At 42.9% G+C, this 13,489-nt stretch overlaps 1 pseudogene; it reads left to right on the top strand.

The window, feature by feature from the left end:
- The first annotated feature begins 286 nt into the window (after positions 1-286).
- LOC103606982 overlaps positions 287-13,489 on the top strand; it is a 20,735-nt pseudogene continuing 7,532 nt past the window's right edge.

The following is a 13,489-nucleotide window of genomic DNA, read 5'->3' as shown; positions in this document are numbered from 1 at the left end:
AGAACTTCATGGTGTAAATTTCAACAGGGGCCAAGCTGGAACTTTGTTCTTGATCTTAACAGTTTTGGTTTTTTTCCTTGACCCTCAGAGTTTAAACTATTTTCTTATTTTACTTTACAATAAATTAAAGGCAGGAAAAGCTTTTCAGAAATGGGACATGTGGATTTCAAACACAAAATTCTTAAACACAATATCGGAAATCCTTGGTTAAAAGAGTACTGGAGGAAGGGGACAGTCTAGTTTATTGCCACTACTGGATGACTTTTAACAGTTGGCTTTATCTACCATGGAGGGCAGCCCAGAAACTTCATTTGATAATCTCAACTGCCAGCTCCTCATCATTACCAGGTAAGATATCTACCACCAGGAACTGGAATCATTGCTGTCACTATCATAATAAATCCTGCTAACATGGAAAGCATTACATAATTTAGAATTACTAATTTTCTGGAATACCATCTCTAGCAGAGTTGCTTCCTATAGCCATATGATAAAGTCATCTTGAAAAGTCACTAGTTAGCCCAAGAAAATTTTAGAACAGAAACTTCCTTCCTCTAGGATCCTATTTCCATCACTGAATACAGATGCTCTCACTTGAATACAGATGGTTTCACTAAGATAAAACAGACATCAAACAATTTTACTCTCCGCTCCATTACCTTGTAAATAAAATATGACCCCCAAAGTATCTACTAGAGAATCATCAGGGAAATTTTTATTTTAGTTTTACTGTTGCTAATGGATTTGGAGCCTTCTGTTTGTTTGTTTTCTTTTTAATTAACTGCCTCATTATTTTCAGAATCAAAAATGGTAGCCAGACAGTGACAAGAAATTACATTTTTTATCTACTGAACCTTACTCATAATATGAAAAACAGAACATAATAATGAAGTCTCCCCTGGTTCTACTAACTTAGGGAGGAAAAATCTCCCATTACATTAGACCAAGGTTTCTCAGTCTCTTCACTCTTAGCATAATTCTTTGTTGTGGGGGCTGTCCTGTGCACTATATGATGTTTAGCAGCATACCTGGCCTCAACCCACTAAATACCTTCCTCTCCCCTAGCTGTGACAACCAAAAATGTCTCCAGACACAGCCAAATGTCCCCTGGGGGTTAAAACTGCCCCTGGCTGAGAACCAAGGCATTAGAGGAAAATGACTCCTTTTTTAACATTAACCATTCAGCAGTACTCTCTAGGTAAAGAAATTCCTCTAGGCCATCAGAGTTCACCTGAAGACTCTCAGAACACTGCCCTTTTCTTCTGTGTGAAAGATGACAATTAGTAATAAAAACGTGTTGTAACCTACTCCTGTGTGGATGGGTGTGATCACCTAGTATATAATGCACTGCAGTCAGAAACATCTTAATTTCAAGATGAAATGTGAAAACCATGGGGCTTTTTTTCTAAAGAAGGATGCTAAATAGCATGGGGAGATATAGGAATTTAGAAGATAAAGTTGCTGCCTTCTTAGAGCTCATAAACAAAGTACACTTACAATTTACCATTTGGGTCTCAATCACTGACCAAAAAGTAATTTACAGCCTTTGGTGTTTCTGACTTCTAAATTAATGATACAATGATACTTTTTGATGTTTTAGAAAATTTACAGGGCCGGCCCGGTGGCGCACTGCTACAGTGCGCTGCTTGGGAGCGCGGTGGCGCTCCTGCCGTGGGTTCGGATCCCACATATAGACCGGTTCCCGCTCACTGGCTGAGCGAGATGCGGGCGCAACACCAAGGGTTGCGATCCCATTGCCGGTCCCGGTCCGGTACAGGCGCGACACTGAGGGTTGCGATCCGTTGCTGGACATGAAAAAAGACAACAAAAGGAAAAAAAGAAAGAAAATTTACAAACATAATTCTACATAAGTGCCACAAACAAACCATTTTGGTTTTGGCATAAATACTATTGACTACTGGGGCTGGCCTGTGGCTCACTCGGGAGAGTGCGGTGCTGATAACACCAAGGCCACAGGTTCGGATCCCATATAGGGATGGCTGGTTAGCTCACTGGGTGAGCATGGTGCTGACAACACCAAGTCAAGGGTTAAGATCCCCTTACCGGTCATCTTTAAAAAAAAAAAAAAAAATACTATTGACTACCAGTACAATACTAATCTCTACCAACATCATTCAGTGTTGCAACTCTGAAATAAAAAACACCTTGAGAAAGACTCCAGACAACTCTAACAAAAAGCAACACTCCACGTAAAACAAATTATCTCGGGTGAGATAAACATATTTAAATAATGTCCTAAGGGAGAATGAAATCATCTGATGTGAGTTCATACCTCTTTACAACTCTCTATAGCACAGGAGAACCTGGAATGGAAAAAGAAAAAATAATATTCAGTGTGGGTCTTCAAATTGCTCTCTATTTACTCATGTTAAAACTTTTAAGACAACAGGAACCATTACATTCAACTACCAAAACATTCACTCCCAAAAGTGCCCACTAAAATCTGCATTATTTTTTTTAAAAAAAAGTGCATTATTTGGCTTTCAGTACAACCTAATTTCATCATCAAAAGTTTTTACTTCCTCCACAAATAAGAGCAAACTTCTAACACACAGTCATTTGTTTGTTTGTTCACTTTTTAATTCATTCAGCCAACATTTTTTGAGGGACAAATATTGGCCAGGTATTGTGCTAGGCCCTAGAGAAATAAAACCAGACAAGGCACTTTCTCCAAATTCAATGAATTAACCAATCTCCTTGCTGCCTCTTATCCTACTTCTCCAAAACCTCTCACAATGTCACTGGGCACAAAGCAAGATGTTAAGTCCTGTATAAAACCTGCACCAGCCAACACAAGTGGCTAACAAGTGGCTAACAGTATAGCCTAGTCAAGAAGTATTGCTATCTAATGACTTGCTTCGGATTCATAAGTTAACAAGACCAGCACTGTTTTACCTCCTCCCAATTTTTCATCAAAATACACATAAAGAAACACAAGAAAAAAACCTGGCAATACTTTTCTCAACTAAAAATAAGAGACTATATGCCAAAGTCTGAGTCAAATTTCCAACAACCGCATGATCAATGAGGACTGACCAAGAAGTACAACTTAGCTTTCTATACTCTACCACATGCTACATCTGAAATCCTACCCAATGAATGAATGAATAAATGACTAAGTGAGCAAACAAACTAAAGCAGGAGCATGAATCACAAAGACGGGGAAAAGCATTTCATCCATCCCCCCTGCCTGAGCTTAATTCTAAAACACAGGAGCTGTACCTACCATAAAAATAGGCTGCCAGACATCCCACTGCATGGAAATTCTTTACAAAGTCAGGCAGTACTAGATTTCCTCTCCTCCTCCTAACCCTCCCCACAGACCTTCTTCCACCTCCATTTAGAGACCATAGCTTTGGGTCTCAGAAGAGTGAGGAGGGCAATGGTTGGTAACTGCCCAAAGAAGACTTTGTAAAGCAGGGTCTGAGACAGGAAAATCTCTGCGAGCAGAGCACAGAAAGGAGGTCTACTCTGAAGTTCAAAAAACTGCACACTGCTCCTAATTCTCCAACTTACTCCAAGACCTTTTACAGTATGAGCCACAGAAGAACAAATCTCGGCCCAGCAGATTCACACATAATGAGTGCCTATTAGCCACTGGGAACTGAGCAGACCAAAGAATGTGTGTACATCCATCTTACTCCTAGGACTTGACACCAAAACAAGAAGCAGCCAGCAATAAAAAGTTAACTGAGGGAGACTAAAGTCATCTCATCCACTCAATCTTTCCTTCAGCAAGAATCACCAGAATGAGATCAACGCAAGGAAGGGAAAATATGGACCCCAAAACTACAAGGAAGAATATTCTCTCTGATGATAATTTTCCACAAGAAACAGTTGAAAGTGTAGAAAACATCTTGGTAAACATCAAGTGGTCATAAGAGAATATGATCTTTTATATACAGGCTGCTGAGCAGAAATGGGCAAAATATAACATCACCCAGATGGATTCAATATCTCCAATGTCAGACAAGCCCACAACAGTTCTTCCTTAAGGGGAAGTAGCCAGGATTTTCTTTCACCATTCACTAGCTCACTATTCATCGTCATCAAGATGTCCCACAGATACCTAAGGTCAATCTGGCTATCATGATAATGATAGTGGTAAGTTATAATTTATTATTTAAAAACTTAGTGTAACAAGGTACTGCGCTCAGTGCTTTACATACATGATCTTATTTATTTAATGCTTACAACAACCCAATGAAGCTTTATTATTCCCCATGTTAATAGAGAAATTGCACATCTGAAGAGCTGAATAATTTGAAGCAGTCACTTAAGTGGAAAGCAGCCGTATTTAATGCAGGTCTGTCTACTCCAAAGCCTATGTTCTTCACTCTGTGCTACACTCCCTCAGTGTCCAAGCCTGAATCATCTTCCCCCACACACATGGTCCTCCTCTGTTCTCTATCTCAGGAAAATGCATGATGGCCCAACCAGCTGCTAGAGACAGAACCACAAGCTTTACCTTGATTTCACCTTCTCCCTTTTACCCAATGTCCACCAACTATTAAGTCATGCAACTTCATGATATCTCAGGAAACTTTTGGCTTCTATTACTACTGCCACTGATTGAGTTCAGCTCACCCGCATCTCCAGCAGAGACTACTGCAACCCCTCTGGGTATCTTCCCAACACAGTGAACTCCCAGTAGCTATGTTTGCAACCAATCCTCCCCAAATCCTCTTTCACACCATCAGAAGAAGTATGGTCAAATGACTAATAAGATTAAATTAGTGGCAAATTAGATTCTCCCAAAAGCTGGTCACAAAGCCCGAGATAACCATGTAGGTCTACGTAAACAATAAAGCAACAAATGTTTGGCTACGGAGAAAGTAATCTCACAAAGCATCAAGAAGACAGCTTAGATCTGAAAACTTTCCCATTCATGGTTCCAGTCCCTCTAAAGTCAATAAACCTTGGGCTAGTCAGGCCAATTCAGAGTGTATCTAATTCATTTCCTTTTGACTAAACAGTTTAAGAAAAGGGGAAGCAACCCAAAACATCCATCAACAAAAAAAAAATGGATAGATAAAATGTGGAATAGCCATATGACAGAGTATTTATTATTCAGTCTTAAAAAGGAATGAAATTCTGATATATGCTACGACATGGATGAACCTCGTAGACATTATTCTAGGTGAAATAAGCCAGCCTCAAAAGGACAAATATCATATGATCTACCTAGAGTAGTCAAATTCATACAGACAGAAAGTGAAATGATGTTTATCACAGGCTGAGGGGAGGGAAGAATCTGGAGTTATTGTTTAATGGGCACAAAGTTTGAGTTCTGAAAGATGAAGAATTCTGAAGGTGGACAGTGGTGATGGTTGCACAACAATATGACCATACCTAATGCCACTGAACTGTACACTTAAAAATGGTTTAAATGATAAATTTTGTTATGTATATTTTGCCATAATTAATAAATAAAACAAAGTTTACACTGATTTAAAGTGGTCACATTAACTATAGCAAAAGCACCTTGATATTAAGTCCAAACTCCGTGGAATGGCATATAAAAACGATATTCCAGGATGTGGTCTCTATTTATCTTTACCCTTAATGCTTGTCACTCCCCAACATTCTATCTTTACCGAGGTCTTGGTTAATGTGTAATTGGGTTTATTATTCTCAGAACTAACAAAATCCCCACATCGGCTATTTAAAATAACATTTGTGGTACAAAAAGCCAGGTGTATGCCCCTTGAGCCACCCTAACAAAATAGTAAGCTAAAAACAGTACTAGAATATGTTTTTTTGATATGTCAAAAGAGATGGTCAGAGAAATCACCCCCAGTACAGTCTGTCTAAAAATGCTGGATTAAATACTTCTAAATGTCTTTTTTTTAATGTATGGTTAAGCCAATAATAGATAAAAAAATTCACAGATGCCAGAAAGAACAAGGATCTACAAATCCAGAGGGGTATATACAAGTACTAGAACTAACGATTTCCCTTTGGCCACTGGTGATTTCTAATGATAAAAGCCTGGGTTTTAATGACCAATTTCCCACAGAGAACAGGCACAATGCCTGGGGCCCAAACACCTTAGGAAGAAGCCAACACAAATCTTCTCTGAAACATACCTTCAAGCCAAACCTCAAGGAAATCAACAAAAAAAGTTCCAAGAAGCATGAATTCATACTCAAAAATTACTATACAAATGCAAAAACAAGCCACAGCAAGGAAGAGTAAGCAGAATCAAAAACGTTACAAAATCAGACCTATAAAGACTGTGGGTATGAAAAATAAAATATAAACAGACTAACTTTATATTCTTAATATATGAAGAAATAGAGACCTGAAACTTTGGCAAAAGAATGACAGCCTAGCAATAACTAAAAAAATTTGTAAAAAGAACCAAACAGAACTTCTAGAAACAAACAAATAATAGTATTGAAATTAAAAAGACTAAATGAGACAACTGTATTAAGAATTAGTAAACTGGAAGATATGAAAAAATTATCCTGAATTCAGCACATAGAATCAAAACGGTTTGGAACTATAAAACAGAAGTCAAGAACAAGTGAGAAGGTCCTTCTTAAATCTAATTAGACTTCCAGAAGGAGTTAGACAGAATGGGAGAGAGGCAATATTCAAAGGGATAATGGCTGAAAATGTCCCAGTACTGAAAAAGACAATTATCAGATTAACAAAACACAACTTATTCACCAGCAAGCTAAACAAGAGAAATCCACACAGGGATACAGTATACAATGGAACTGCAGAACACCAAAGACAAACTGAGGATCAAGCAGATAGAGAGACATGAAAGCTTACAATGGAATCACAATTTAAAAGAAAGCAGACATTATAATAGTAAAATATTATCATTACAGTAATTGTGAGAGAAATTAACTGTCCATTTAAAATTCTATACCACAGGGGCCGACCCCGTGGCGCACTCAGGAGAGTGCGGCGCTGGGAGCGCAGCAGCGCTCCCTCCGCGGGTTCGGATCCTATATAAGGATGGCCGGTGCGCTCACTGGCTGAGCGCGGTTCGGCCGGTCACAAAAAAGACAAAAAAAAAAAAAAAAGAATTCTATACCACAGAAAGATAGTAAAACAATATTTTGGAGCCAGAACAAAATAAACATATTCAGATAAACACAAACTGATGAAGTTTACTTACAAAGATTCTCACTAAAAAAACTTCGAAAGAAGGTACCTCAAAAAGAAGAAAAGTAATCACAGAAGGAAAGTTGAAATGTAAAAATAAACAGTAAGTAAAGAAAATCATAGGCCGGCCCAGTGGCGCACTGCTACAGTGCACCGCTTGGGAGCGCGGCGGCACTCCCGCCGAGGGTTCGGATCCCACATGCAGACCGGTTCCCGCTCACTGGCTGAGTGAGGTGCGGGTGCAGCACCGAGGTTTGCGATCCCGTTGCCGGTCCCAGTCCGGTATGGGCGCGACACTGAGGGTTGCGATCCGTTGCCGGACACGAAAAAAGACAAAAAGGAAAAAAAAAAAAGAAAAGAAAAGAAAATCATAAATATATGGGTAATTCCAAGCAATTATTAACTGCATAAATAATAATGTCTAATTTGTGGGGTTACAAGAAATCAAGATAGAATTAAATCTCTAAACATCAGCAAAAAAAATTGGGAAAAGGTAAATGGAGTTACAAGTTCCTGTCTTGACCCACAGTAGAGTTATAGACTTTTAAGTTTAATGTGCATGTGTCTTAGTCTGTGCTGCTATAACAAAATACCATAAATTGGGTAGCTTATAAACAACAGAAATTTATTTCTCACAGTCCTGGAAGCCAGAAAGTCCTATATCAAAGCTCCAGTAGATTCAGTGTCTGGTGAGGGCTAACTTCCAGCTATCTTCTCACTAACACCTCATATGGTGGAAGGGTTAGGGGTCTGTCTCTGGACTCTTATAAGGGCACTAATCCCACTCATGAGGGCTTTGCCCCCTTAACCTAAACACCTCCCAAAGGCTTCACCTCCTAATACCATTACTTGGGGGTTAGGATTTCAACATAGATAAGAATTGGGAGAGGGGGTACGAGGGGTGGGAGATACAGACATTCAGGTCATAACATGTTAAAATTTGTAGGGTGATCCTCCCCTCAAAAAAAACCAAAACAAAAATAGAATCTGTAACATTCAAACTAATACAAAGGGATAAAATGGAATTAAAGAAAAAAAAAGTAACAAAAAGTCAATGAAAAAGAAGGCAAGAATGGAGAAAAAAATAAACAAAAAGCAGAATATACAGGAAGCACAAAATGACTGTAGAAATGAATCAAAACACATCAATGCAAATGGACAAAAGATAAAAAAAACGAAACCTCCAGCTACATGCACTATATACATACAAGAGAGACACTCCTAAAATATAAGGACATAGAAAAGTTGAAAGTTGTCAGGCCAACACAGACGAATACCGCAAGGGCCACAGTATAAATATCAAGTAAGGCTTGTTCACTGCCCCAGCATTTTGCCATGTAAGACCCCTCCACCTCTGTCACCACCAAGGTCTTCACCAGATGTGTTCCCTGGACTTTGGACTTCCCAGCCTCCGCAACTCTGACAGTGACACCATTCTGAAAGGCTTCCAGCCCATCTTCCAGGAGAAGGAGATGGCAGATTCAGTGCACACCTGGCAGAACCATGGCTACTTAGCAACCTACATAAACAGAAATGGCAGCTTTGCCAATTAGAGAATTTACCCACGTGGATTGGTGCTGCTGGACCTTCAGATTTACAACAGTGATGCACAGGGCAAAGAAGAAATTGACAGCCTTTTGAGCAAAGTAGAAGAAAGAATGAAAGAACTGAATCAGGACAGTACTGGGGGGGTGAAGCAATTACCACCCATGGCTCAAGGAGGGGGCCATGGACAGACATTGGCCCACTGCTGACAAGCGCCTGGTTGAGTATGACACAGATGAAGTGGTGTATAATGAAGATTCACTTTTCAGAACATTAAAGTTCTGAACTCAAAGCAATTTGGAAATATTCTTATCCTTAGTGGGGATGTTAATTTGGCAGAGAGTGTTTTGGCATATACCAGGGCCATCATGGACAGTGGCAAAGAAGATTACTCTGGCAAGGATGTACTGATTCTAGGAAGCAGAGATGGGGGCACATTTTGTGCAAACTGAAACCAGAGACGGTCACTATTGTAGAGATTGACCAAATGTTAATTGATGGATGTAAAAATGTATGCAAAAAACATGTGGTGATGTCTTAGACAATCTTAAAGGAGACTGCTATCAGGTTCTTATAGAAAACTGTATTACAGTACTGAAGAGGTACACCAAAAAAGGGAGAGAGTTTGATTATGTGATTAACAATTGGACAGCTGTTCCAATCTCCACGTCTCTGGAAGAAGATTCCTTTTTTTTTTTAATAATTTTTATTTTAATTTTAATTTTTTAAATTTATTTTATTTATTGAATCAAAATTGATTATACATATTTTGGGGGTTGAACACTGAGATATGTTGATTAAATCAATATTACTACATATATATTATTACAAATCATAAATATTCTCTATGCCCCTTGTCCAATCTCTCCCTATCCCCCATTCCCTCCCCCTCCCCCCTTTAATTGCCCTAGATTTCTTCTCTCCTTCTGAAAGAATAATGGTTGCTCTGTTAATTTGTTGCCTAGATGATCTGTCCAATGCTGAGAGATGTGATCAGGTCCCCCAATATTATCATAGAGTAGATGCTTCTTCTGTCACTCTGAAATGGCTTTTGTGGAAAGAGATATTCTCTTCTTTTCTTTGTCTCTGCTGGTGACTCTTCTTGTGTGAATGCATTCCAGTGGCTGGCAGACCATCTGCGTGGTGGTTGTGGCATCTAGCCACTTTTGCAGCAGCCATGGTTATTGTGGTGGCTGTGGTGGGCCACCCACATGGAGGTGCTGTTTTCGGTATGCTCCTTGGCACTGGTGGTATGCCTGGTTGTGAGGTGTGTCTGGTTCCCTTCTCCATGCCTCTGGTCCCTGGGCAGGCCCCAAGGTGCTGGTGCCACGTGCCTTATTGTGGGAGGGGTGGCCAGTCCCCTTCTCCATCCCTCAGGTCACTGGGCAAGACCCAAGGAGCTGGCTTGGTGTGCCTGGTTGTGGGAGAGGGGTCCAGTCCCCTTCTCCATGCCCCAGGTCCCTGGGTGTGCCCTGAGGTGCTGGCACAGTGTGCCTGGTTGAGGGAGGGCAGTCTGGTCCCCTTCTCCATGCCCCAGGTCTCTGGGCAGGACCCAAGGCACTGGCGCCATGTGCCTGGTTGTGGGAGAAGGGTCCGGTCCTCTTCTGCACACCTCTGGACCAAGCAGGCCCCAAGGTGCTGGCGTGGTATGCCTGGTTGTGGGAGAGAGGTCCAGTCCCCTTATCCATGCCTCAGGTATCCAGGTGGGCCCCAAGGTGCTGGCATTTTGTGCCTGGTGTGGGAGGAGGGTCCGATCCCCAGCTCCACACCTCAGGTCACTGGGTGGGACTTGGGGCACTGGCTTGGTGTACCTGGTTGTGGTAGAGAGGTCTGGTCCCCTTCTGCATGCCTTGGGTCCCCAGGTAGGCCCAGAGGCACTGTCACGATGTGCCTGGTTGTGGGAGACAGGTCCAGTCCCCTTCTGTGTGCCTCTGTACCAAGCAGGCCCCAAGGTGCTGGTGCGGTGTGCCTGGTTGTGGGAGAGAGGTCCGATCCCCTTCTCCATGCCTCAGGAACCCTGGTGGGCCCCAAGGTGCTGGCATTTTGTGCCTCATGTGGTAGGGTTGTCCAGTCCCCTTATCCATGCCCCGGGTCCCTGGGTAAGTCCCGAGGTGTTGGCTTCATGTGCCTGGTTGTGGGAGATAGGTCTGGTCCCCTTCTCCATGCCTCAAGTCCCCACATGGGCCCCAAAGTGCAGGCATGGTGTGCCTCATTGTGGGAGGAGGGTCCGGTTCCTGGCTCCATGCCTCGGGTCACTGGGTGGGACCCAAGGTGCTGGCTTGGTGTGCCTGGTTGTGGGAGAGAGGTCCGGTCCCCTTATCCATGCCCCAGGTCCCTGGGTGGGCTCCGAGGTGCTGGCATGTTGTGCTTGGTTGTGGGAGGGTGGTCCAGTCCCCGACTCCATACTCCAGATCCCTAGGTGGGCCCCAATGTGCTGGCTCAGTATGCCTGATTGTGGGAGGGTGGTCTGGTCCCCTTATCCATGCCCTGGGTCCCTGGGCAGGCCCTGAAGCGCTGGCATGGTGTGCCTGGTTGTGGGAGAGAGAGAGGTCTGTTCCCCTTCTCCTTGCCTTGGGTCCCTGGATGGGCCCTGAAGCACTGGCATGGTGTGCCTGATTGTGGGAGAGAGGTCCGTTCCCCTTCTCCTTGCCTCAGGTCACTGGGCAGGACCCAAGGCGCTGGCTTGGTTTGCCTGGTTGTGAGAGAGGGGTCTAGTCCCTTTCTCTGTGCCTTGGGTCCCTGGGCTGGCCCTGAGGCACTGGCGCAGTTTGCCTGGAAGTGGGAGTGGGGTCCGGTCCCTGGATCCAACCCTCCAGTTCTCAGGCAGGCCCCAAGGTGCTGGTTGTGTGCCTGGGCCGGAACTAATTTTTTGTCCTTTGCTTCTAACACAGGGGGACTTCCTGTGGGAACCAGTACTTGAGCTGTGTGGTTGTTTAAATTGCTACTCTGCTGCTGTTCCCCTAGGGAAGGCTTTTTGTGCAGCTCAGGGTTTAAAGGTTGATCTTATAGGTACTTCCGGCTCTCCAGAGACCCGGTGGATCTGTGTTCTTTACAATTTCTGATCTGGGCCTGAGTTTTTTCTTCAAACTGCACCCCATGCAATTCTGCATTCCTGACCAGTCTCCTCTGAGTCGTCCTGTACTGATTGGGGGGAAGATGGGCTGTACTTGTCCTTTTTTTTTTTTTGAGACCGGCCGCACCACGCTCAGCCAGTGAGCGCTGTGAGCGCACCGGTCATCTCTATATGGGATCCGAACCTGCGGCGGGAGCGCTGCTGCGCTCCCAGCGCCGCACTCTCCCGAGTGCGCCACGGGCTCGGCCCTAGATGGGCTGTACTTGATGTGCCCCCAGTGTTCTCCCAGTGGGCCCATCTCCCCCACTGCCCATGCTCCAAAAACTTCCCATGGGACGGGCCCTGTGCCGGTCCCTTGCAATGACTCACTGGCCTCTGAGCGGCTCCCCTTTTTCAGCTCTTCTGGCTCCTCACTCCTGTGTGGGTCCACAGAAACCCTATTAGTGGTCTTGCTGTCCTGGGGGCTACCAAGGCCCTCTTCTCCCCTGCCGCCTCCAAGCAACTCCATTGGAAGGGCACAGCTGCGGTTTCTGCTGCCTTCTGCTCTGTGTGCTCAGCAGCTCCAGCCTTAAAGTGGCCAGGGCCCAAAATACTCTGAGGTTTTCTTTCTCTCATCATAGCTTCTATGCCTTCATGAACTTCGTAGGTTTCTCCTCTTCTTCCTCTGAGCTCCAGTGGCCCCAGCTTGGCTGTTGTTACATTTTTATAGTTGTAAGTTGGTTGATTTGTGGGAGAGAGTGATGCTGGGGACCATCTATTCTGCCATCTTGACCGGAACCCCCCACATTCATGTAAATTTTATTTTTATTTATTTATTTTTTTGTGGCTGGCCAGTATAGGGATCTGAACCCTTGACCTTGACATTATAACACCACATTAGAACCAAACAAAAGTTTTATTATAATATATTGTTGTAATTGTTCTGTTTTATTATTAGTTATTGTTAATCTCTTACTGTGTCTAATTTATAAATTAAACTTCAGCATATGTATGTATGTGTAGGAAAAAACAGTATATACAGGGCTCTGTACTATCTGCAATTTCAGGCGTCCACTGGGGGTCTTGGAATGTATTCCCTCCAGATATGGGGGGACTACTATAATGTTACATTTTTATAGTTGTAAATTTGGTTGATTTGTGGGAGGGAGTGATGATGGGAACTGTCTATTCCGCCATCTTGACCGGAACCCATACATAGTACTCCAGAAGATTCCACATGGGAGTTTCTCAAACTGATTCTTGATGTCTTAATGAAAGTATTGAAACAGGATGGGAAATATTTTACACAAGGAAACTGTGTCAATTTGACAGCCCTGTCACTCTATGAAGAACAGCTCCGGCACCTGTACTGTCCTGTGGAATTTTTGAAGGAGATCATCTGTATCCCTTCATACTTGGAATTGTGGGTATTTTACACTGTTGGAAGAAAGTGAAACCTTGAAGATGAATATTCCCTAATCAAGCATGCTGCAAATAGCCTTGCCCACCTTCATATGCTGTACATGCCATCAACATGAGTTAGGCAACTGACGGTGAATTCCTCAAAGTTTTCTTTTCTTAATCATTATTTTTAATTTTAAAAAGTGAATGGAAAATGTATATTCTGATGAGCTAGGGTGTTATTTTTTTGAAAGTCAGCTGAAGGAGGATTATACAGCACAGCACAGACTGCTAAAAGCTCTGACCCCCCCCCCCCCCCAAAAACTTTTTTTTTTTTTTTTTTTTTTT

Source organism: Galeopterus variegatus, unplaced genomic scaffold, assembly GCF_000696425.1.
Source record: "Galeopterus variegatus unplaced genomic scaffold, G_variegatus-3.0.2 Scaffold7015, whole genome shotgun sequence".
NCBI classification, from domain to species: domain Eukaryota; kingdom Metazoa; phylum Chordata; class Mammalia; order Dermoptera; family Cynocephalidae; genus Galeopterus; species Galeopterus variegatus.
Note: the sequence above shows the minus strand (reverse complement) of the source record. Positions and strands in the feature narration are given on the sequence as shown.